The 25,332-nt window shown below is 38.6% G+C and overlaps 1 long non-coding RNA gene across 1 annotated transcript; it reads left to right on the top strand.

The window, feature by feature from the left end:
* The first annotated feature begins 23,447 nt into the window (after positions 1 to 23,447).
* Positions 23,448 to 24,301, top strand: LOC122866742. The gene is made up of 3 exons (XR_006375797.1): positions 23,448 to 23,495; positions 23,902 to 24,001; positions 24,181 to 24,301. It is a non-coding gene; the product is annotated as an uncharacterized LOC122866742 (long non-coding RNA).
* Positions 24,302 to 25,332: the final 1,031 nt, after the last annotated feature.

Genomic DNA, 25,332 nt, shown 5'->3' with positions numbered 1-25,332 from the left:
CCCTCCTTAAAGGGAACGTTTCCACTTCAAAGCCATCCTCTAATATTGATCATCACACACGACCTAAAGGCACCAGCTGCTTTGTATATTCCTCAGTTTCTGTTGACTTACTTTCTTTTCCATGCTGGTGACAAAAGAATCACACCAACATTAAATGGTCTCTTGTATAGGTTACACAAATAATGCCCACTTTTTTTGTTTTAGAGACATTAAAATAGCTAATTAGGAAAGGCTTATGCTCCATGCCACAGTGCAAAATACTTAGGGGGACACGATTTTTGGTCTTGCTTTTGGGCTGTCATAATGAATATTTCGATACAAAAATATGGGTGAAATTTGGATTCTAACAGCTAACTGTTACTATTCTTTTTTAATTAATAGGTGCACAATCAGCAGCTTTGAGGCAGTTTTCCTCTTCACGTCTGTCAGTAGAAGTCTTTTTTCACTGTGAATGAGGACATTATTACTTCTGTTTTTTATAGTAAAAGTCAGTATAAAACAAAGTAATGAGTCTAAATATACAGTCATAATATACCTACTTTGTCATTTGCATTTTTGGCAAGGACACAAGGGATTTTGGGTGCTGTATTGGAAATAGTACTGTAATCCAATCTTGAGCACTTGAAATCCAAGTAGGCAGGGCGAGGGGCTTGGGAGCATCTTAAAGTGCCAAACACTGTAGAGTCGGTGCACCTGGCAAAGTAATCCTTTACTCATCATGCTGACCAACAATGCTATCAACTCTCCACACGTATATTATGGTTAATTTGTGTTATGAGGCAGTAAAATCTATTAGTACTGCATGCTGAAGAAGGATACAGCTTAGAAAACAACAAGTTGAGGCCCAGTTGATGATATATGCATGTGCTATTGTATCTGTGAAACATCACATGTGCACCTAATCAAACCAGAGTGCGTCTCACTGCATGACCATTAGTGATAGTGAATAACGTCCAATCTGGGGAAATTACACCGGGCCTTGATCATGTACTGTTCCTTCAGACAAGTATTTTTTCCAGGGCATTTTACTATTTCTCTGTCTCCAACACTGATGCGCAGCCATATCATGACCCTGTGCCACTCATAACTCATACGACAGCCTAAAATACAATTAGGCTGGCGTGCCTAGAGTAGCACATCCCCAATTTGGACCGCCTATTATGTCGCGGCTGTTACCTGTGCAATCATACTCTCCTAAATTCCATTATGAACAACGGTGTGATCTTATGATGGTGAAAAACAGTCATTTTCTTGTGCTCTCTCAATCAGTCACAGAGTACATTGGGATCAAAAATGTAAAGAAAGGAGCCTCTTTTCTATTCCAGTTGCACTCCGCAGTCCCTCTAAATCACCCCTAATGGGCTGGTGGAGGGAGCACACTCTGCATCACTGTATCAATCATTCACTCTGTTTTCTTCCTCCTGGAACCATCCTCAGGATCACTTTCGTGCTTTAATGAGCCATTACAATTCCTATCAGACAATCTCTGTGCCATATGTGTGTGTACATGTACACGCACTTTTGTTTGTACACGAGTGCGTGCATGCTGTTGTGGACTGATATTAGATTGTCCCCGCAGAGTTTTTGAGATAGCCGTGATCTCTATTTCTCAACCACTTTCTCTGGTCTTGCTCTCTCTCGTGCTGTATGCGACTGCGTATGTGTGTGTACGGTGGACAGTGGGCACGGGTTATAATTGCATTGCGTTGCCATCCCACTCGGTCTCTACATCCATCTCTCTCTTTAATATCCAGCTAAGCACTCTTGACCTTGAAGCATCCATGACAGCACAGAGCCACATCCACACCAACACATCCATAGGCTGACTTCTCCCAGAGACCGCTGAAATGATAGAGAGGGTTGATAGAAAGACGGGAAAAAGAAATGGGGAGTAGAAAAACAAGGTGCAAAATGTTGTCTCTGAGACAAAGGTGAACAGGAAGACATTATGGATAGATCTAGCATGTGCAAGAAGTAGGCTATCATACAGAGGAAAGCAGAGTGAATTGGACAAACAGATGCCTTCAAGGTCACCAGTGAATTCAATCAAGTTGGAGCTGACTTGATTTTAAAAAGGTTGCCCACATGGACAAGAAAATGTTGTTATTTCAACAGAAAACATGCAAGATTAGCTGGGGGTCTAGGAACCAAAAGATATGTTATTTGCCTCTTGGCATTCCCTTTCTGCTCCTCAGAAGGATGGTTCAATCTTGAAGCATTGCCTTTGGGCTGTCATAATGAATATTTGAGCTAACTCTTTTCATTGTATAATACCAGAGCATATGCCTTAAAGGTACAGCTTAGATTAGATCTTCAATTTAACCTAAACTTATTTGATTAGATATTTGAATACAGTTAATAATGTTTTACCTTCATCCAGGGAAAGTTTGCAGTGCATCCTGATGGCTTATCCAAGAAAAGTCTGCTGAGCACACAGGCTTTCGTTCCACAATACACCATTCATACAATCACAAGATACCAATTGTTCACTGTTGCCCTGCCGAAAACCACCATAGCCAGCTTTAAAAGTTGAGGCTTAATGGCTTGCTCAGAGCAAATAAATTGTGTGACTCAATTTTGGTTGCCTTTAACCATGAGCTGGATCTTTCCCTACACCTAAGTAGTTTTTAGCCACACTAGCAGCGTGGCTTCAGACTGAAATATCACAACAACTATTGGATAAATTGCCATAAAATGTATTTGTCACAGACATTCATGTTTCCTAGATGATGTATTCTGCTGACTTTGGTGAACCTCTGACTTTTCCTTTAGCGCCACCGTGAGCTTCACATTTGTGGTTTTTAGCGAAATGTCTCATTAACCATTAGATGGACTGTCATGAAATTTGGTACATACATTTATGTCCCCTTCAACCTTTCAGATAGCGCCATCAACAGGTCAAAATTTAATAATAATAAAAAATTTGATTTATGAGCAAATACATGAAAGTAACGACACTCCCATCAGCCTCAGTTGTACTTTTTGTTTTGTGCTAATTAGCCAATGTTAGCATGCTAACATGCTAAACTGCAATGGTGTTCTTGGTTATACCTGCTTATCATCAGCATGTTAGCATTGTCATTGTGAGCATGTTAGCATGCTGACAGTAGCATTCAGCTCAAAGTACTGCCATACCTAAGTACAGCCCATAGACTTTTTATAAAAGATGGACGACATGACAGCTCCCCAAAAGTGAAGCCAAAACATCTCAATCGACCCTGGTGGCTGGCTGCAGTACAAGTCGTAAACCCTGCCCCTCCATGTTAGCGGATGGGACATGGGCCAAACTAAAAGCTCAAAGTACACGTCAAAATTTTTTTTTTCCAAAGATGCTTTCTATTAGTTTAGGTAGTTCTTTTCATGCTGATGTATGTTTAAGTTTGGTTTTAATTAGGTAATTTGATGCTATAAAAACAGGGTTTCTCGTCCAGATTGACAGCTTAGCTCTGCTCACGATTAAATCCACCGGGTATATGGGTGGGACCTCGATAACACAGCTACAACTATGATCACTACTGCACAGACTCTGGCTCCAAATGTCAAAAGCGCAAGATGGCTGCTCCCATATCCGGGACATTTTGGCTTCATTACAGTCTATGGGGAGGAAGTGGAGACACGTCGTCCATCTATATATACATTCTATGGTACAGCCTCATGGAGCCACACTGTAGACTCTCAGTCTTGGTCTTAGTCTTATTTTAACAATGACTACAATCTTTCCCTATCCGCAACAAAGTACCTTTGGTACCTTAAACATAACCAAACCTTAAGCATAGAGGTGGCGTTTTTTGTAATAGTCATTTGAAACGGTTTTGGAAGGCACTGACAAACGATGTAGTCCTGCCAATGAGGGTGCCAGATGAGAAAAGAGTCATATGGGTTGTTTTAGAAGGCAATGACAAACAAGCTGCTTTGTCTTTTAGGTTGCATGACTTGTTTAGGAAAAGAGCTCACCTCAGATTTGACCAGACAACCCTCTTTCTCCTTGTCTAACCTCTACTATTATCAAAATAACAGGAATAACATACTCGTTCGGTATGTCTCAGCGCCCTCTTATCAACTCAATGTCATACATAAAGGATAAAGATAATTCTGGGCCAATCTGGCATTTCAGGTGTACTATAGTGGGATGACTTATTAAGAAAATGTTAACTCCCTGCAGCATGGTTATCTTTATTGAGAAACAAAGGATTAGTAACATGATTGATGGGCCTTGTCTCCGAGGGATTATGCTGTAGAGCACCACTAATTGCTCTCTCTTGCTCCCTCCTTCTCTATTTATCTCCCTCTTTCTGTCTCATTCCATCCACATCCATGCCCGTGGCCAATGCAAAACACTTTTAGCTATCACCTTTGCCATCAGAGCTCGCAGTGCAAAGGGTTATGGGTGTCACTGACAGGCTCCAGGCTCCTGGGTAAGCACTAAAAAGACTGAACCTGTCCTTAAAGTTATAGCTAAGGGACTTAATTTTGCATTCAGGCTCAAGTGGTTTGTTGAACACATGCCAGGCCTGAGCCAGAAGGACAGGAGAGAGGGAGTCCTAACCCTGTATGGGTATGGTAACGCACCGTGTAATGGACTACTGTACAACTGGAAATAATGTGCTGAGTCATTTAGGAAAGCTATTAAGCCGCCTGGGTGACTTTGAAATTCACTAAGCCTGTTCACCCTCTACATTTATTCAGGAATAGGGCAGCTTGAGCCCCCAGCTCACTAGATCCCCCCTCCTCTGTTCTCCTCTTTGACATCTTTCTAACTAAATGCTGAGAAGAAACTTAATTACAAATAACTGGGGGAGAGAAAGCTTATCATTAGGAAGCATGGAAAATAGTATGGCTTCTGCCAGCGAAGCCCTGTGAAATACAGTACAGCTGTGTATTTCCCCACACTTAATTGAGCATGTGTTGTATTAACCTTGAAAGCATTGTGGTGATTCTGTTTTCAATTAATCTTCTAAAGGAGAAGACGTACAAATTAAAATGGGATGCAAACACAATGTTGCTGTCACAGAATATTTCTTCAGCAACAATAGGCAACTTGTTTTTTTACTAAGCATCCTAATAGGTTACTGACCGCTTGGATCACTGCAGGCCCATAAGATGGAAAAATACTGTATGGCAGTTTCATAGGCCACCCAAGTACTTCTTAAAATGATTGAAATTATATCACACCTTCCTCTGAGCCATGTGTGTCCTTGTCATTTATCATTAAACCATCCCCTCTCACAGACTGTAGAGGATTGATGCAGTGGGAGCCATCGGGTGAACAGATACAGTATGCGCTGTGAACTTACTTGCAACGTTCCACCACATGTAGCAGAAAATAAATAAAGTTGGTATCAAATAGCATTTTTCATGACATGCCTGAACCTCAGGTATAAATGACGTCTAACTCCAGGCAAAGCTGTGGGGGAGGTTTAAGAAGGCATACATTATAGGTTTTGCATAACAATACACGCGGCAGGCACTTGTCAATTTGAGCCCTCAGCATCCACAACCTTTGGGTTTGACTGCTTACCAAAGGGACTGACAGAGGCCATAAAATGTAAATGTCTAGCGGAGGCTTCCCAGGTTGTGATGTTGTTCAATAATGGATGCAGTGCTTTACATTTTCCTCTTTTGGAATCAGTTCAGATAGAAAAGGCCCCTGTCAAAATTTACTGAGAGGTTCAGAGGAGAAATATTCACAAAGCCTAGCACAAAGGTGATATGAAAAAGGGAAAAAAAAGGGGAAGGCAAGTCAGAAATCAGGAGTGATCCAACACAAAAGTGCATGTGGGAACATATCATCAAAAAGAGGGGTCTGTTTGTGTGCACACTTTTGTGAATTGAATTGATAGCCATAGGTAAAGACTCCAAAAAAAGCATACCAGTGTCTTATAATATTTTTCTTTGCTTTTGCAACTTATCTTTGTTATCCATCTCCTCACATAAATATATATACTTTCTACAGTTTAACCATTAATACATACTCCTTTGACTCAGGAAAGGTTGAAAAACATGGTAATTCCAACAGTGGAATCTAGAACAATACAGAGATGATTTTGAGCGTGACATGATGACTGATAGCATCTTAAAAATACAATTCCAACATAAATTTATTATCAACTTTTAAATCTTTGTGATGAATGTCCTGTTCTTGTAGTATAATGAATACCTGCAGCCTCTAGGGATTCTTTCAATAATTAGTCAAGTGAAGTCATGTCTCCAAAGGGAAAATAAAAATCATCATTTAGTGTCAAAGGTAACAGGGGGTTTTGGCTTGCCATGCATTTGCTTTTTTGGGGGTCATGAGCCAAAAATGGTCGACATCCACCGACAGAGACCACCATCATTCATATGTGTGTCTGTGTATCTATCATTGCTTCCATCCATCAGTACTCTTTAGTCTGGTAACTCACACTGAGCAGAGAATGACTCACAGTGGCAGAGGTTACCTACAGCTAGAGCTAATTTCAGGGGCAGACTCAGCAGCACCCTGGGATCCAGTTTTAGTGTTTGTGCTGAGAAACTCTATTACTATTACTATGTCTCATATTACTCATACTTTTATTTCTACCTTTTCCTGGGTTTCTCATCACACTGCCCCCATTGTGGTGCAACTAATACACATGACAAATAAAAAAAACGTGTGGCTCATTAGGGAGAAACACACTTTTTGTCAAATTCACTAATTAATGTTATTAATGGTACCACCCACTCTGTGTTCTGCTGTAGTAGACAAGTGAGTTTTTAAACTGTTCTCACTCCCACAATTTTCACTCTTGCACACATTAGGTATATACATGCACAGCTAGGCCTCCCTTCAGTCATGATATAAAATTCAACAAAATCAACAGAACTTCTAATTTTTGAGTTATGACCAATTAGGCAAAGGGAATAACTCAGTCTCCAATTCACTCATAGTGACATCTGAAATTCTTTGTTCAGCATAATTTATTCAGAAAACATCATTCAATTTGCTACAAGGGGACAATGACAAAAAATAGATGCAGGTTCAGTCTAGACATCTGGTCTTTTGAAGGACACATTTCCTCTCTGTTTTTTACTACTCTCTTTTTGGGTACCACAACATGGCCAACTGAAATAAGTTTTTAGTACCTAAGCAGTTGGTAAGACTTCAATCTACCATTATAGGAGTTTTAGCTACTGTGGGTTTTTGAGATCCAGATACTACAGAGAAAGAGAAGAAAAAGTGAAAAAGGAAAATGACAAAGAGTAGGAACACACATCCCCACAAAATGCTCAAGAGCCAAACACGAGTAAAACTGTTTAGAAAACATTGTTTCAAGAGTTGATCTCAGCACAGGACAGTCACACACAAAAAAACCTCAACACTGAGACAGATATACACCAGGTAAGCCCTTCCTGCTCTTTATTTTTTCTCCAGAGGGGTCATGGCTTAGTCTTTCAAGGATGGACAAGCTAAATGGTACTTTACTGTACCATAACCCCGTCTCAGGAGACTAAGGACATTGTCCATTTGAGACTTTCCCCACATCGATGGGTTCTATATTTCATCTCTCAATTACCCATGACTTCAGTGAGAAATACAAGGCACCCCTTTGTGACATACGGCACCCTTCCTTCCTCCTATCCCCCATCACTAAACTCAACAGGGCAACCATACCACCCTGTGATGGGTTTCAGAGCCGGAATAAAGGCTCACCGTGAGCAACCCTTGTCCTACTGGTGGGAGACAGCTGGATTAGAGGCAGCAGCGCCCCTGGAACATCCCAATTAAAATCAAAGCAATCACCATCGCAGAGAAGTCATTAGATTGAGAGGCTGTTTGAGGCTAAACGCTATAATAACGCGGGAGTCGCAGGATTTCAAAACCTGTCAGAGACTGATTTCATACATTGGAAAGTTTGATGAATAGAGCCTTGTGAGAGGCAACTCTTGAGCGCTGCACTATTACCGAAAGCTTTGCTGGGGATTAGAGGAAAGACAGAAGCTTTCATTCCTTCAGTAAATCAACGTATGAATAATTTACTCAGTGGGTATCTCTGCGAGCTCTCCCTGTAAGCCCTGGTAATGTTTTATTTGTATGTTTTCTGTCAAAAGTAATCTAGCATCCGGAGTCGTGAAAACAGTTGGCTGAGATCCGCTGAGTGTGGAAGGCCTCATGCAGCTCACATAATACCTGTTTGATGTGTTGTTTGTTGTCGGTGATAATTAGCTCTTCACTAGACCATGTCCATTCCCTGTCCCATGATTAGGGGACTGCTGATAAGAAGAGCTGTGAAAGAATGCACAAAGAGGTTTTCTCTCTCTCTATCTCCCTGTCTTTGCTCTCCATTGGAGTTTGGATTGTATTGGAGTTTTAGTTAAACGATAATTAATTATCGTTTATTACAACTGAGATCTAATTTTCATGAGTTTGGCCATCATTTCATTGGATATGATAACATCCTACTTACCAAAGTTAATTGCTAAGATTTGGGAACACAGCAACATACAACAAAGTCCAAAGGGGCAAGAAATCGGATTGTTCAGACAATCAGACAGGTTGCAAACAAGCCAAAAGGGTTTTTTTCGATCAATTTATTTGGATTTCAAACAGATGAGCGCACCTGAAATGTTTGTAATAATCCCTCATTGCACAGGAAAACTGGTTCAAAGGTGAACCAGAATACCAGTGAATTGTGATACATTTTCACAGCAGACAGTTTGGGTAATGATTTTGCAGTTCACCTCTGTTTTCTCTTCCAAATAAGTTATCTAATTGTTTCTTATGCTTTACAATCGTGCGATTGCTCTTGTTTCCTGCCCTGTTTAACGTCCTTTTAGCAATGTCACTGCTTTCTGAGATATCAGCAATTACTTTGGTGAGAACGTTATCATAACCAAAAAAAAAAAAATATTGTCCAAATGTTCAAAAATAAGATTTGTTATAAGAAGTTATAATAAATGAGAATTAATTATCCATTAAATTAACATTTCTCACAGCCAAAAGAGTACCGTTTTTCTGGCAAATGCTACATTCCATTCAAAGTCATAAGTTGGAAATTCCCAACTGGTAGACTGCAATTATAACCTCTGCATGCTCTAATGGTCCAGCACAAAGAAAAAAAAAAGATCATGAAGGGAATGAAAAAACATGTTTCCGCATGACATTTTTATTTATGTTTAGACTAGAGCTCCCTGTTTGCCGTTTAGGTTTAGTTAACTTGTGCTCTAAAAAACTGTGGTTCACGCACTCTGCCCATTGAGGTTTAACTCAACCAATGAAATTTTTCCGCCTCTCTTGCATCTCTGCCTCTACATAATACCAAAATGCCAATCAGTCTTTCCTCTCACTCTCTGACTCTTTCTGTTCCACTCTCTCCCACACACATACATACATGCACAGCAGCTTGCACAGGAAATCCACTGTATGCTCCATTTAACGGTTTCACACGGGCATCTCAACACATAGTAGAGACACACACATACACAAACACGTGATGGACACATGCACACAAACAGACCTAGAGAGTGCGAGAGAGAAAAAGAGACCCCAAACACCAAAACAGTATTAATCCCCTGAGGAGGTCTCTAAAAGGGTTTCTTAAAGCTGATTTCCACCACACAGAGGCTTTCCAGGTCAGCACTGTTTGTGGTGGCAATGGTGCTGAAGCATTCAAGCTTTACACCCTCACCTTTCCACTCTGCTACGTCCTATTTCTTCCCCTCTCTCACACAGTCTTTCTCTCTCTCTCTCTTTTGCTCTCTTTTCTATTCTCTGCATTGGTCCCTGCATCTGGACTACATCCACACTAAACTGACTAAATCTGAAAATGCTGTTTATGCGTTTCAGGTCGTATTGCTACAGAAATCATGTGACAAAATAAATATGAATACAGATTAATGACAACAGCTGTGTTCCGTGTTCGGCCATATAGATATTTAAAATTAGTCATCGCAGAGAGGATCAGCAGCAACAGACAGTCGTTGTCTTGATCGTACTGCTACATGGCCCTTGAACAGGCGTAGTCAAAGTTTTACAAAAGCTAATTTTTCCCGTCAACATTTAAGGTGGCATTTGAGTATTGATCTTTATCTACTCTGGAGCCCGTTTTTGAAATGTTCCATTTTCAGGTGTGAAAAAAACATAGACTTAAACTGTGTTCAGACCAGTACTTGCATTGCAGGAAAACAACACAGCCCCCTTATTTGTTTCAATGAGGCTATTGTGGTGACACAACCAGTATGCCAACTCTGGGGGCTTTCAGCAAAGAAATGCTGGGTCATCCGGCAACCAGACTAAGAGCCCTATTTAAACAATCTATGGTGCATGGTCTAAAGTGCATTTAGGCACAAGTGCATTTAGGGTGTGTCCAACTCCACTTTTGCTAGTTAAACAGCTAATAATCTGGGCGCAAAGTAAGGTGCAAAGGGGTTGTATTTAGTCTCTTAATTAATCATAGGTGTGTTTTGGGCGTAACATGGGCCCTGGGGGTGAAAATGACAACTGCGTCGGTTGGAAACTAGCAATGACACTTTGACGCTTTGCACCGGGCGTAAGATAGGGCCCTCAACAGCCATGCTAGCGGCTCTGACACAGACACAGCAGTGCTTTGAGCTAAATGATACCATCAGCATGCTAACATGCTCACAATAATAATAATAATAACAATAATAATAATATGTTGATGTTTAGCAGGTATGATGTTTACCATCTTAGTTTAACATTTGATAATTAGCTCTATACTCACAGTATAGCCATAGACATAGACATATAAGGACCCCCCCCCCCCCCAGAAATAACAAACAAAGCCTAAGAAAAAATCAGCAAGCTATGGGGTCACAAATAGCAAACACAGGAAGACTTTATGAGTCTAAATTAATCAGAAAATAGTCTTAAGTTATGCAAAGCCTTTTTAATGGCTCTGCTGAAATCATCCACGGTAACCTCAAAGTCCAATATATTGGTCAGTTTGCTCTCAATTGCCATGAGAGAAAGTGCTTTGAGGCATTTTTGCCTCATCTTAGTCCTCAGTTCATTTTTAATCCTGGACAGGAGAGAGAATGACCCCTCCCACAGTCACTAATGGGCAGAGTCAGAAATACCCACAGCGCGACATAAACATTTGGAAACATAGATTGCAGGCCTCCGCAGCGTTGTTATTCTTATCGTTCATTTGAATGTTTTTGAAAAAAATTGGAAATGGGAGGAAGTTGATGTAAAATATCTGCTTCCCTTGCTTCTTTTTCTTTTCTTAGCTTTCGTTTTGCTGCGCCACTTAGTCTCCAGTGGTGCTCCATTTTGCGTACAAAGGCACAGTTGTCAAGATCATGCACAGATTGACCTTAGTGTGACCTCACCTGTGACCTGTTTCAAGTTCACAAACTTTAATAGTGCCCCTATCAACCAGTTTATATACTCAAGGGAATGGATAAAAGGATTAACAATATTTTATCTGAAATAAATAGGGCATCTCCTGATTTTTCCAAGAGGTGGGCCCCTATTAACTTTTCAAAAATAGTCAAGTGATACACCACAAAAAAAAAGAAAAATAATAATCAATGTAGGCTGGCATGGATAATATTTTAAAGAGCATTCTTCAACAGGCAGCACTCTCAGCACCTCAAACATCCCGCCCTGCAAAAAATTTACTGAATGGCCATGCAGTTGTAGATTGGTCTGGAAAGGGCCCATATTGCATGGAGTACTCAACCCCTCTAAAGTCCTATAAATAAACTGAGGGGATAAACACTCAACTTAAAATGTATTATGATGGTTTCTACTGCCATCTTCAAAGTGAACGTTTTGGCTAGTCCTTCAGTTTTTCAGTAGGACGTTTGGGGCTCTGTTATTGACATGAATGATTAAGCCCTTTGACTATGCGACAAAAAAATCAAATATAATAACAACAACTTCACGCAGAGGCTCTGGCTTAGGGGCCCCCAGGCCTCGGCCTGGTAGGCCAGTTCAGTAATCCACCCATGAGTATAGCTGAGACTGATAGGAATGGGTAGTCCAATACTTAGATCATGAACCAAAGTACTGGACAAATTAAACTTTCAACCTAATGATGGCGCTGGATGAAAAGTTAAGGGATCACCAAAGTTATTACAATTCATCCTGAGGTGGGACATAAACATCTGTTACCAAATTTCATGTTAATTCATCCAATAGCTGGGGAGGCATTTCACTCGAAACCACAAATGTCAACCTCATAGTGGTGCTAGAGTAAAGGTCAAGGAATCACCAAAGTCATAAGGATACAATGACTGGGAATCATGACTGTCTGCGTATGGCAATCCATCAAATAGTTTAGATATTTCAGTCTGGACCGATGTGGTGGATTGTCTGGCCCACTGACATTTGGTATCAAATATGTGCAATCTCACTTTCCTGGTAGATCACCAAGTCACATGAAAGGGGTAATGGTTTATCTTGTGATCGTTGCAATGATTGGTGCCACAATAACATCAGAATCAGAAATACTTTCCAGGGTTGTAAATTCTGTCTCATAATATTAAAAATAGCTTTGCAGTGTTTTGGCATCTGGTACGTTTGAAACTCATGGCTCTAGTTCTCAAACTGGCCTTTTTAAATAATATTTCATCATCGTACGGTTACACCTCCAACAACACAGGGCTATTTTCAGTCTGAACCTGTGGACAGAGGGCCAAAACACAGGAAAAATTATTTTCAAATTCATCTGGCTGAGTGTTGACTTACCCTCTGTCTCTCTTTCTCTCTCTCTTTGATTTTCCCCACTCTCTCACTCATCCCATTCCCTCTTTGTCAAAGCCAATATGTTTTGCATTTGAATCACACGGTTATTTAACATAAATCGAAGCAACTTTAATCAACAGCAAAATAAATGCATGATGTCTCTCTGTATGTAATTAGTTGGGGGTCTTTAGCTTATCTGTTTTTATAAGACCTCCAGGCTCAGTAATGGGATAATTAAAATCGATACAGGGGCATCATTGCATGTGACTTCCTCTTAGATCTGATTTTGTAGGGTCTGATAATACACACAGAACAACACAGAGGAAAACACAGGATGGGAAATTTGGTCCTTGTGCTTGTTTCTTACATTCATTTTGGCAACAATAATGTTTTTGTCAGTCACTATAATTGAAAATTGCAAACGAAATATTGTTTTACACCAAAGAAATGAGTGACATCATGTCAAAATCATAAAATCTGATACCTGAAGAGACTACGGTGAGTTTGGAGTACAGTATGTGTGTTCACACAGTACTGCATTTTGCTGCTATGCAGTAATAACCATCTAAGACTATCTTGACAATGATACGATTTTGAGTTTATCCAATGGATTTTGAATGGGTGTCTGATATCGAAAAAGAGAAATTTTATCTCAATCCCCAGAGAAGCATGACATTTTCTGAAATTCGAATATAAAAATCAGCATGAGTTTTACAAGATTTTTTGCATACAACAGCAATATGCTGCATTAGACTTTAGTATGTAGAACTACTTGTATGGTAATGGACGTATCTGGCAGCGTTACGACTTCATTTCCGCCACCTGTGATCCATGACAGCGACGTTTTCTTTCTGACCCATTTTATGCTCACCCCATCATACATTTTTACACCATCAATTACATCCCACTTCTCTTTCTCTCATTCTCTCTTTTCCCACCACCTTATCTGTTCATGGAGTGGGTTGGTATTCTGACAGACCAACCCTCTGATGTGCTCTGCACCATCTCCTCCCTTCCTTTCATGAGCCAAACCCACCAGAAGGGCTGCGGGACTCATCATTTTTATAACTCACACATGTTGTGCAATTGGGTGTTAGAGATGCGTTCCAGGGTGAGAGATCAAGGTTGCAATGCTGTACTCTGCCTCCTATTTTTTTTTTGCTCTAGATTACATTATGAACATGGTAGAGTGAGAATAACCACAACACAGACAGAAAAATCGAGAGAGGAAAAAAAAAAACAAGGCTGTGTCATTTTCTTTGTCTGTGCAGTGCTTTTCAGATGATGCTGTCTCATTAACTCAAGAGCTATAGGATCAAGACTAATCATTTACCATTATGAATGTGTTAACTGTTACCTAAGAGCATAATGTTTCTATTAACATTTATCATGTCGGGATCAATCAGGTCTATTTTATATGGCTTCTGTCTTTTTCCTGCTATTCAGGTTGAAAAACAGGACCCTTTTAAGCAATCATATATAGAAGAGGCTGCGAGAACATGAATGGAAAACATAACATGAGCAAACAAATGATAGGAGTTCAACTTTGTAAGTGAACATGGGTCTGTGGAGAAGGCCATGAACCACTTTACCTTCACAGATGTAAATGACTAGACTGTACCACTGTTTACCTCTGAAAATGAGACTAAAACATTGAGTTTGCTTGTATAGCTTTGCTTTGTTTTGAGTTTATCCTCAAATGAGATGCTTGTTTTGAAATGAGCCATCAAAAGCACATAACACCGGTTTCTCTCACCTGCCGTAATTATTAATTGCATCTCCTAATTGCTTTCTTTTTCTGTTTTGATTGTTTGTCAGCACTGCCTTATCTTCCTAAAACTAAACACAGTGGTAGTTGTGCAACAGGAACGGAGGGTTTAATGCTCCATTAAAATGTATTGTTGATACAAAGTTAAAAATACTCACTGTAATGTAAAAGGGCTGCTTGTACTACAGATTCAACTGAGAATTGACACCATAATCCGTTGCTCCGTGCAGCTCAGTGTTTTGGTTTGCTTGTCTGTTTTCCATTTGAGTTCCCTTTTTTTTTTTTTAAATTGCATCCTTTTCTGGCACGTGCTGTCAATAAAACTGCCAAATTGCATTTAAAAAGTGTTTATTTAAAGAAACAACATTTAATCTTAAACCAGGATTATGAACTAGGTTTTTTGCTATTACCTTGTTAGTGTAGCTGTAACTGTAATACAAAAAAAAAAGGTTTGCTTTGCATGTTGATGATGTGGAAAACAGGTTTATTTTAAATTGTTCCTGTCCTTTTCCTCTTCTATGTTGTACTTAATGTCATAATAATGCAAAATATGTTGACCCATACCAGTGGATGATAGGAAAATAATCAGCTGAGCACATCATTTTTTCATCTTACCTTACCATTAAAAACTGTTTATTAAAATTATAAGTGCAATTTGAAATCATAGATTTAAAGTAGATTTACAGGATAAATAAAGTAGATTTACAGTATAACTCAGATATTGTTGCTATTACCCTGTGCGTATTACCATTAAGTGATCAGATGTATATAATTATATATTCAAGATGCAGCGAATCAATTCTGATATGGTATAGTTTATTCACTTTATTAATAGACTTGTGCTGATATATCATTTATTATTTATTAGTTATTTTATCAACCACTCTTCGCCCACTATTCCTTAGAAAAATAGAATAAATCTTTTTAATGTTATGTTTATGTTATAAAAAAAAGGGTTAGGGTTAACCCTCCATATGCAGAAGCGCTAAAGCAGCCTGTCACAGACAAATGCTTTATAAATCAATAATTATTTCATAATTACAATGAGTATGTTATAATAACAGTATGTGCAAACACAAATGAACAGACACTGGACAAATGGAGAAATCGAAGGGCATGGTGGCGTTTTGGTGGCTACTTATTACAATGTGACAGCTGAACAAAACCTTGAAGAATTACTTTATATGATGAGAATGACACATCAGTGGATCTGAAGACAAACACTGTCATTACAATACGCAGAGAAAACAATACACCGGGCTCTGCGGCAGGATCTCAACTGACGTCTTCCATTTGTAATTCATTATTGGCTGATTGTAAATTGAAATTAAATTGGAAACAACAATGAGAGGACATCAATGAAATAACTAGTTTTTAGGATACTATTGGTCCAGCTCCACTAATGCTCAGTTATAGTATGTGCTTATTATATCTGGCCAAGCCTCGCTGAGATTGTCAGGAGGACTGGCTTTTCTGGTTGTGGCCAATGGGGGGACCCTGAATGAAGGCGCTGCTACATATTCATGAGGAAGGTGGCATTAATGATGTCAAACAACAACACAAAGGAGCACATTGTGCATAAATTACTGATGTGGGCGTCTACGCACACATTACAGGAACCTGGACACAACCAGAAAAGCCACGTTAAGGCGTCAATTTTTGTTGTGTTAATGTGTAGAAATATTTTGTGTTAATACTACAAAACTGTACATGTAAACACGCATTTTAATTTTTTTTAATTAAGACATTACTTGCGCAAATGACTTTCCATAGAACAGTGGCCTCCTGTGTAAGAGTCCTGTGTTTGACCTATCCATCCATCCTGGTCTCCTCCCTGCGCAGACTTTGTCGCTCTTTATACTATCTCACCTGACTTCCTCCTTTGCTCCCGTCATGATTACTGCGGCCACTAGAGGTCGCCACCTAACAATGAACGTAAATATGGGTCGTAATAAGCTGCTTGCACAGACGACCTATACGGCCGTATTTTGGGGGAAGACGGTCTGTGTTTTTAAGAGTGGCAGGGAGATGATTTTTTTTAACCAGACAACACTGACTAAAGTGCTGTCTTGTGAGTAGAGTTATCATTCTCAAGATCTTTGACACTATATTTAATATTCCCCTCAAACAGAAATTGGTAACCAAGTCAGTTCACTCAATAAACACTAAACACTCTCGGGTGTCTATCCCTGATGTCATTGTGGTATGTAATACCCCTCAGGAAAAGACAAAATTCTTTGTTAAAGTCACGGATGTGGGCTAATGGAGGCAAAACCCATTTAGTTCCTGCAAAAAGACACACATACTCATATTCCCCCACACACGGACACTGTACAGTATGCACACCCGCATACAGCCTCAGGGTGTCTGGTCCATTAGGTTGTTTGAGCCTTGTGTGTACACACACCCACATACTGTGCACCAGCATGTGGGTGTGTTCTCAGTTTGTCTTTAAGACCTTTAGAGTGAGTAGATTTCATCCCCTAATACATCTTTGAAGTTTTGTGGTTTTCACATAAGAATCTTGGCCCTTTATATCCTTAGTCTTTGGCCTTTTGTGTTTTGGGACTCTAGTACAACTTTGTCATGACTCCACTGTCCAAAATAAGATGGAGGATAGTTGCAATATACAGTGGAGAGACAAGAAGCAGGTGCATCGCATAATTATTTGGAATGTTGCTTCAGTTCAAGCAAAACCTTAAGTGACTTAACTGGTGCATGTAAAAAAAAAGTATTAAAAAAAAGGTGGCTGAATAGGGGCACAGAAGAACATATGACTACAATGCCATCACAATGTAAGAAACTAATGACTAAATAAAAGCCGAATTACATGTTTATTTCAAGTGTATTTATGCCATAAATGCAGGTATGAGCAACTGGAGCTGTATTCTTTTTTGGCTTTTGAGCTTTTACTTACTAACATTACTAATCCTTAGAAGCAAAACTTCTTTAAAAGAAATATTTCATTGTGAAATCTTTCTTTTACCAATTTAACAAACAGAAGAGACAGTTTAAGACACTTCATTTAAAAAGCTTGTCAGGTGATGTTGGAAAGCCAGTAGCTTAACCCTGTTAATGTTATGTTAGCTTCGTGCTCTGTTAGCCAATGTTGGATTGCAGCTAGCTTCACCCAGTAAATGTTATGTTGCCTGCCCTGGTAGCTTACCTTGATTTGCTAGAAAATTCCATCCACTGATGTTGTTTGTCTGCCTTGTTAGCCAACATGTACAAACAGCAAGCCAAACTGGAAATAAATGATTCCCCCATCCGCCTAGTATGATGCTGTCCCATACCAAAGCTCACCCATATACACCAAAAACTGGCAAACTGGCAAATCCCCTAAAAAAGAAAAATCACGAATGGACATAGTTAACAGTGAAATGCAGTTTTCCCTACAATGTAGTAACCACAAGCATAGTGCTTAGACAGAGCTTGGATTTTAAATAGAAAGTCTCTTGAGAGAAATAACAATGTAATTTAAACTGTAATTTTCACACCGCTGTCAAACAACAGTGCACTCTTATTAAACATAATGCCTTATGTAGACATGTCACAAATTATGTGCGATCTAGAATCTGGATTTTCCTAACACCAGTGCCAATTGTAGGGGTCTGTTATCCAATTTTGTCTGTCATCCAAATGACCTTTCAAGATAATTAGATTTATTAGGAATGGCCATTAATGTTATGTCAATAAAAGAAAGGAATTACAGCAAACTAACATGCAATGCATCACAGAAGGAACAAAAGAGGGCATTACTGTGTGTCAATATCACACTTTCTCCATTCTATGTTAAGCACTGCTTGTAATGGAGGTAATTTATTAAATTGAGTAAATTGTATAGTAAATAATTTTTAATTTAAGGTGTTAAATCTGCAGCTTCCTACTGATAATTAAGCGTTAATTAATTTGATGTGAAGTTAAAGTAAATGGATACGTATCACTGTGAGGAAGTTTAAAGGTGGGATGAATAATATAAAATGACTGCACAGTTGACATGAAGGCTAACAAGTGGTTAAAGAGTAACAGAATGGCTTCTGGCAATTGTGTTTCAAGTATTTATATTGCTAATATATTGCTTCATTGTCATTATAATCAGAGTGGGAGTTAATTTCAACTAATGGGCCCTACTTTCCTGGAGTGGACAAGGCAATCAGAATCCAAAATATACCACAATTCTCATGTGGCATCCTCACCTGACACAGCTGCTAATGATCACTGCACTTTTATATTTATGACAGCTAGCATCTAAACTGGGGTGAATCCATAAAAACAGGTTGCCGGGAAGATAGATGTTTCTGTCAATGTTTACTGTGTCCTCTGATGTGCCATCAAATACGATGGCAGATGCTAGAGCAGACTGCAAAGCAAGCACTGTCACAGCAACAACACTGTCGAACTAGCAGTGCCTCACAAGGGCAATGAGCTTAAACTAGATGTATGTCAGTTCAGTGACACAACCTTATGTTAGGAGGATACACATCTTAAATATTTAATAATTAAATAAGCTTAAAAAAATGGTCATGGTACATTGCATTTCCCCACAGTTTGCTGAGTGATAATGTTTTATTAATGGAGCCTTTAAAAACTTGTCTCCCTGTTTGTTTTTAATGGGAAAATTATGACATTGAAAAGAAATATGAAAGAAACAAACTGTATATGTATGGGTAAGTGTACAACATGCAGTTATTTCATGTTATAAATATTAAAGGTGGGCGAACAGAGTTAAAACGTGTTGTTGTACAGTTAAATGAAAGTGTGTCACAACACCCACTACCTGTTTCAGAGGGTACACAGGTAGAGCACTTAAATGCTGCCTTAAACACTGTACACTGGTGTTAAGTGGATGTTCAGTTTCAAATAATAAATTGTCCACATGGGAGCACTTAAAAATGGATGACATTGTATTCACATCAACCATGGAGGTGTGTGATTGTTAAAATTCTCATTTTCAAGTGTTTACGACAATATGGTGATTCAAAAACAGGGAATGTTCCTTAGCCACGAAAAGTGTCATGGCTGTGATAACCTTTAATCTTTTTGTGAGGGGAAAAATAAATAAAACTCAAGCAAATACCACCATTGCTTCAAGCAATGGTTTCACAGAAAACAGATTTAATATTTTTTGTACACTGTATTTCAAAGCCCATTGTGAGATACTGTAGCAAAGATTTCTTTTACTAACGAAAAAAAATACACTTCTAGAAAGACTCAAACTTTGTAAGACCAATTGTGAAACATCCATCTGGCACAACATCCCTAACAAATACAATATGTGTCACGGCAATTGCTGTGTCAAGAACATGCCTTCCATGTGTAAGACCTTGGGCAGAGTATTGTGTGCTCATTCAAAACACAAGGCTGTCGTTTTAGCAGAAAATAATGTGTGAGGACGACAGGTTTAATGCCTGTCTATATCAGTTTGAGTACCTCCGTGACTCAAAAGGAAATTGGAACAATACTGAAGAAAACAAACATCGATCTTCCAATAAATATCTTCCCTGAGTCATGCTGGAGAGCAACAGATATTAATTGCTAGTTTGCTAGACATAAAAACAAGGAACAAACCAATCGAGCATGGAGGGATTTTGGAATGAGAGATTTCGGATATTTATCTGGTGTATCCCTAGCACATGAATAAAAAGGTTTTGAGCAGATTTCTTCCATCCACGTAGGTCAGAGATTGAAACTGACCAGAGAGTTGTTTTTGTCCCGGTGGGTTGGGAAAAACTCCCAGTAACAGACCATCACACAGCTGCAGATGCCTGAGGCAAACCTTTCCTCCTCACCCCCGGACCTCCTCACTTCAAAACTAGGGCAAAACTTTCTACACCGCCACAGATCCATCAGATATGACAGAGTGAGGACAACATTGAGCTTCTTTATCTTTTCTCTTTACAGCATACAGTGAATCTTGGTGAAATGTTACAACAAACTTGCACTGTCACATTCTACTTACAGTACTGCAATAATGAAAACCCAAACACTATTAGCAACAACAGCTGTCACAACATTTTCTCATGTATCTGCTAAAGGCAATCATTTTTCATACAGTACATCCATTTTAATTTTCCTACTTTCTATCGATATAAAATGATAGTCATTTAACCTATTCATTATACATTTACTGTGAAAATAACTATTGTAGAAATTAGGCATGTTCAGGTTTTCTTTGTCTGGTGGCATTAAACCAGATGAGGTGTATTCTTTCTCTGCTGGTGTTTGCAGTTTTGTACTGTTCCACTCAAAGCGTCTCATGAATATAAAACATGGCTCTCCATATAGGTTGTTAGAATGTGTTTCTTTTATAAACAACTTGCTTTTTACCATCAGTAATTATGGCTAATTTGACTAGCTTATTCATGTGAAATTTGAATCTACAATGCATAATGTAGATATTTAAAGGGTGAGGCTTGTGGTATTCTATGTTTTTCTTATTGTCAAATTACCATAAAAAGATCAAAACCAACAATGAATGAACAATTGATCCCACTAGCAAATGTAGCTACACAGGCTTTTGTTGTCCAAAACCTATGAAAAGCACATCTGTAAGCCACACCTTTGCATCGGGCAACATGTTCCTTCATTACCACGGACATACACGCTGCATTTATTTTGAGTGAATCCCATTTACACCGTCCTGCTGCCAGAAATACTCACAAGCGCGCCGAATGTATATTAATCCACGACTGAAAAGAAATTAACTATCTACCACCGATTGAGTAATGTTTGCTAAAAACTACAGTCTGCGGCTGTTCTAGGAAATTACCGAGCCCTTTTTTAAATATGATACTACATATTTGTGACCCGTTTTTAAATATTTAGATGTTCACAAAAAACCAATGGGCTTTGGGCTGCCACAGATCAGGTAGGGAAGTTGGAAACTATTGAGAGAAAGACTAAGACATTGATGGTTTTGGTCTTTTCATTGGTTTTCTTCAAAATGATAGAAATATAAAATAAAACCAGCTTTGTCCAACTGAGTCTTGAAAAAATCTATAGGGGAATAAATGCATCCTTACTGCCATATGTGCACTTCTGTGCATACGTGCCTTGATAATAGCTACTGCATTTTATTCATTTAACATTTTCTCAATACCTCAAAGCTCTACAGAGCATCTAAGTAGCACGAAATAGCACCAATAAAACATAACAAATGCAGAAAAAACATTGCATAGACATGTAAACAACTCAATCACATGTCAATTCCTTCTGCAAAAATGCAAGTCTTTGAGAAGCAATATTGCTTGTGGCTCTGACTGTGGGAGGCAGCGTGGAGGCAAAGAGCCTTGTGTTAGGAATATCCAGAGGTTCAGAGCTAGATGGATAGAGAGAGTGAGAGAGAGGAGCAGCAGAGATGAGTTCTGAGATTTAGTCAGGAGTGGAGGCATGCGGTGCCTTGAGGGTGAGGAGCATGACTTTGTTAGTGCTAATGTGAAATGCAAGAAGCCAGTGGAGGTCTCTGAGCAATGGAGTGATTGTGGTGCATCATAAAAGTAAAATAGTAATAATAGTTACTTAAATACATAACAGCTACATTTTACAAAAGGACAAAGCTTCATATCAATCCATTGCAACAGGGTTTTATAGACGATTTTAAGGTAACATCTTATGTGTATGCTTATTCTGAAATACAGTACTATATGGAGAACTATGGAGATGGGATGTCAACGTGCAGCCAGGCTTTGGGACATTGTACAATTACGTGATTGTACAGAGGGTCAAATTCACAAGATGGGTCCAGAGCATTATGTAGTGTGGATGCACAGTATGTCTTTGCATCATCGGAAGAGATCACAATTTCCTGTGTATTATGTAAAGCTGCCATTTTCTATCCTTCTCTAGCCAGAGACAGGGAGTTTAATGTGCTCTATTTATCAGCTGTATAACACTGATGTATGGTACCACTCTATAGAGAATGAATAGGGGGATGAGGAAAGATGAGTGTTACAGAGCCCAACATGTTTCTCACTGTTAGTGAATATGTTCAGTATTGAAAGTAAGTGGAGGTAACATATATTAGCAGCCGTGTCTCCAAGGAATTAGACACCAGAGACCAGGGTTCGCATCCTGAGTCCTGCATGTGGTTAGGTTTAGGCAACAAAAGCACTTTGGTTATGGTTAGGGAGAGATTGTGGTTTTCTGTTAAATGTCAATGGAAACCTGTTGTGTCTTGTGCTTCAAGTCACTTTTAACTTCTTTAGTATTAAACTGCTGTGAGTTGGAAGTGTAAATGCTTTAGTCATTAAGAGCGGATACATATTGCAAGAGCAAATCTTGTATGAAAACACTGAGCATTTTTAAGATATGTTCAGTATATCAGCATTTTACGACTTGCCAGATACATTAATTAACAACATGTTCCTTCAAAACATATTTGCTTTTGCAAATTAGAAGCATGTAAATGTGATTTCCAGACGGCTGAGACTAAAGTCTAGCCTGGTTTCCAGTTCTTAAGTGAATTACAGTGATTGCAAATGTTAAATAAGGTACTGAGCTCAAACAAAGTTACAACATAGTGTATGCACTATGTATTTTATACTGTATACAGTATATAGCCCTACCACTTTATCCCCACATGGAGTCAAGATTTTGAAATGAGACCTTTTATGCAATGTCTAAATCTTGTTTGTCCTACACTTTGTTTAGCTATTCATATTGATGGTTGCTTGTCCTTAAATACATTTTGTTACTTGTGTATTTATTAGCTTTAATTTCTTGAACATTATTGTTAAACTATATTGTTAAATTATTGTTAAATTGCTCAACAACCACTACTACAATTATTATTAGTCTTATTACTGTAATTATTATTAATCCTATCATTATTACTATAATAGTTTTATTAATATTAATATTACCACTACAATTAAATTATTGTTATTTTAAAATTCTGTGGAATTTGCATTGTACTACTGTATTCTCTCTCTCTCTCTCTCTCTCTCTCTCTCTCTCTCTCAACCCCACCGGCAGCAGTGGATGGCTGCCTACCCTGAGTCTGGTTCTCCCCGACGTTTCTGCCTCTTAAATGCAGTTTTTCCTTGCCACTGTCGCCAGGTGCTTGCTCATAGTGGGAATTGTTGGGTCTGTAAATGATATCCTAAAGAGAACGGTCTAGACCTGCTTTATAGGAAAAGTGTAATGAGATAACATCTGTTATGAATTGGTGCTATATAAAGAAAATTTCATTGAATTGAATTGATCTGGGACTCACATCTGCATTGAATCAGGTTAAGTTTATTTATGGATCTTACTGGTCACATGCTGAGTATATATAGAACATATAGAAACTAAATTATGTTCAAATCTGTATTAATTTCTACAGAAAATGAATATGGCATGCTCAAAATTAAAATTACCTGTTCTACAGCTGCATCAATTTTTGGTATCAATTGGTAGTATGGTAATGTTATTTTTAATTTTATATTTTAATTTTATTTATTTTTTACCATTATTTATCCAGAGTACATTGACTGAGCAACAGCTATCCACACTCAGAGCAATTACAAAAAACAAACCTGGACGCTGCCCAGTACAACAATTACTCTGGACCATTCTATCAGGTAAATATTATAGTAAAGGATATACAGGTTCTCTAATCATCATTATGAACTTCAAGGTGTACATTCAATCCAGTATACCCAAAAGATCATGCTGTTGTTTTGATGTAAAACACTGGCTCATACACAAGCGAGTGATCTGTACTTTGATATCAAATGCAAATGGAAATCTCTGGCAACAGGGACATGAACTGCTCCACCATGAGACCAAGAAGAACATCTCTGGTTTTCTTAGCTCAAGAATCAGAGGATAGACAGATGGCGTGGGAAGTACTGAGATCAGCCAACTCCTCTGCGTATTGACATGGTAAACAAAGCTTACCAAATACTAGATGCCAAAATCCAATCATTTCTCTCTTGTAAAGCCCATCAGTTATTGCATGTTGAATTAATTTACATCTACAGTATGTTGTTGGATCATTGTTCTATAATGTATGATATCTTTATTAACATTTAACTGAAGAAATCACTGTTTCATGAGCTAGTTTTAGTGCATGTTAGAAAATTGCCTTGCAGTTTTATGCATGTAAAACCCAATACTTTAGGAACACGATATTATTTTTTCTTATATTTATCATCTGTTGAGTAGTTACCAAAATAGAATCAACAACACATCAGGTTGCAAAGGTTTCTAACTGTGCATATTGATGAGGTATGGAGGATCTCTATATCAAGAAAATGAGAAATGAGGAGCACTGAGCTCTGAAATTCTTCATTGAATAGAACAGATGAAAACATCTCAGGCATTCGTTGTTTGCCTTTGATTAATTCAGAACTATGAAGCACATAGGGTACCTCATTGAGATGCAGTGCTATCCAAAGAGTAACACAAATAATGTAATGATTAGGAGTTTTTCAGGTTTTGAATAAACCATATAAATGAAAACCGGTTTGCCTGTGGGTAGGCCCGAGGAGCAGCATGCCAAAGTTGCTCTGTAACACAGAGGGGTAGGCTGTGTTTACAGAGGGCTTCAGGTCATTTAATGCCCCCTCTGGTAGCCATATTGGGGGGCCTCAGCGCTTGAACAGCTCTGAGGAGCATTAAGTGATTTTCCTATGGATTTTGCTGTTCCTTTCTCACTCTAGGCAAAACCTGATATGACTCTGAAAGTATTGACATCTCAGCATAATATTAATTTAAAAGATCAATTCAGTTATATGATAAATTATTTTGGTTACCTGCACAACCAAAAACAAGCCACAATTTTGTCACTGAATAACAGCTCTTTATTTAGTACCACTTCTGCCAGTCACTGCCTAAGTTACTTTCTTATTTGTTGCAAGAAATACATATGCAAGATTCTTCATCTGCAATACATTAAAATATTCTGTCA

The sequence above is a fragment of the Siniperca chuatsi genome, linkage group LG19 (genome assembly GCF_020085105.1).
Source record: "Siniperca chuatsi isolate FFG_IHB_CAS linkage group LG19, ASM2008510v1, whole genome shotgun sequence".
Lineage (NCBI taxonomy): Eukaryota > Metazoa > Chordata > Actinopteri > Centrarchiformes > Sinipercidae > Siniperca > Siniperca chuatsi.
Note: the sequence above shows the minus strand (reverse complement) of the source record. Positions and strands in the feature narration are given on the sequence as shown.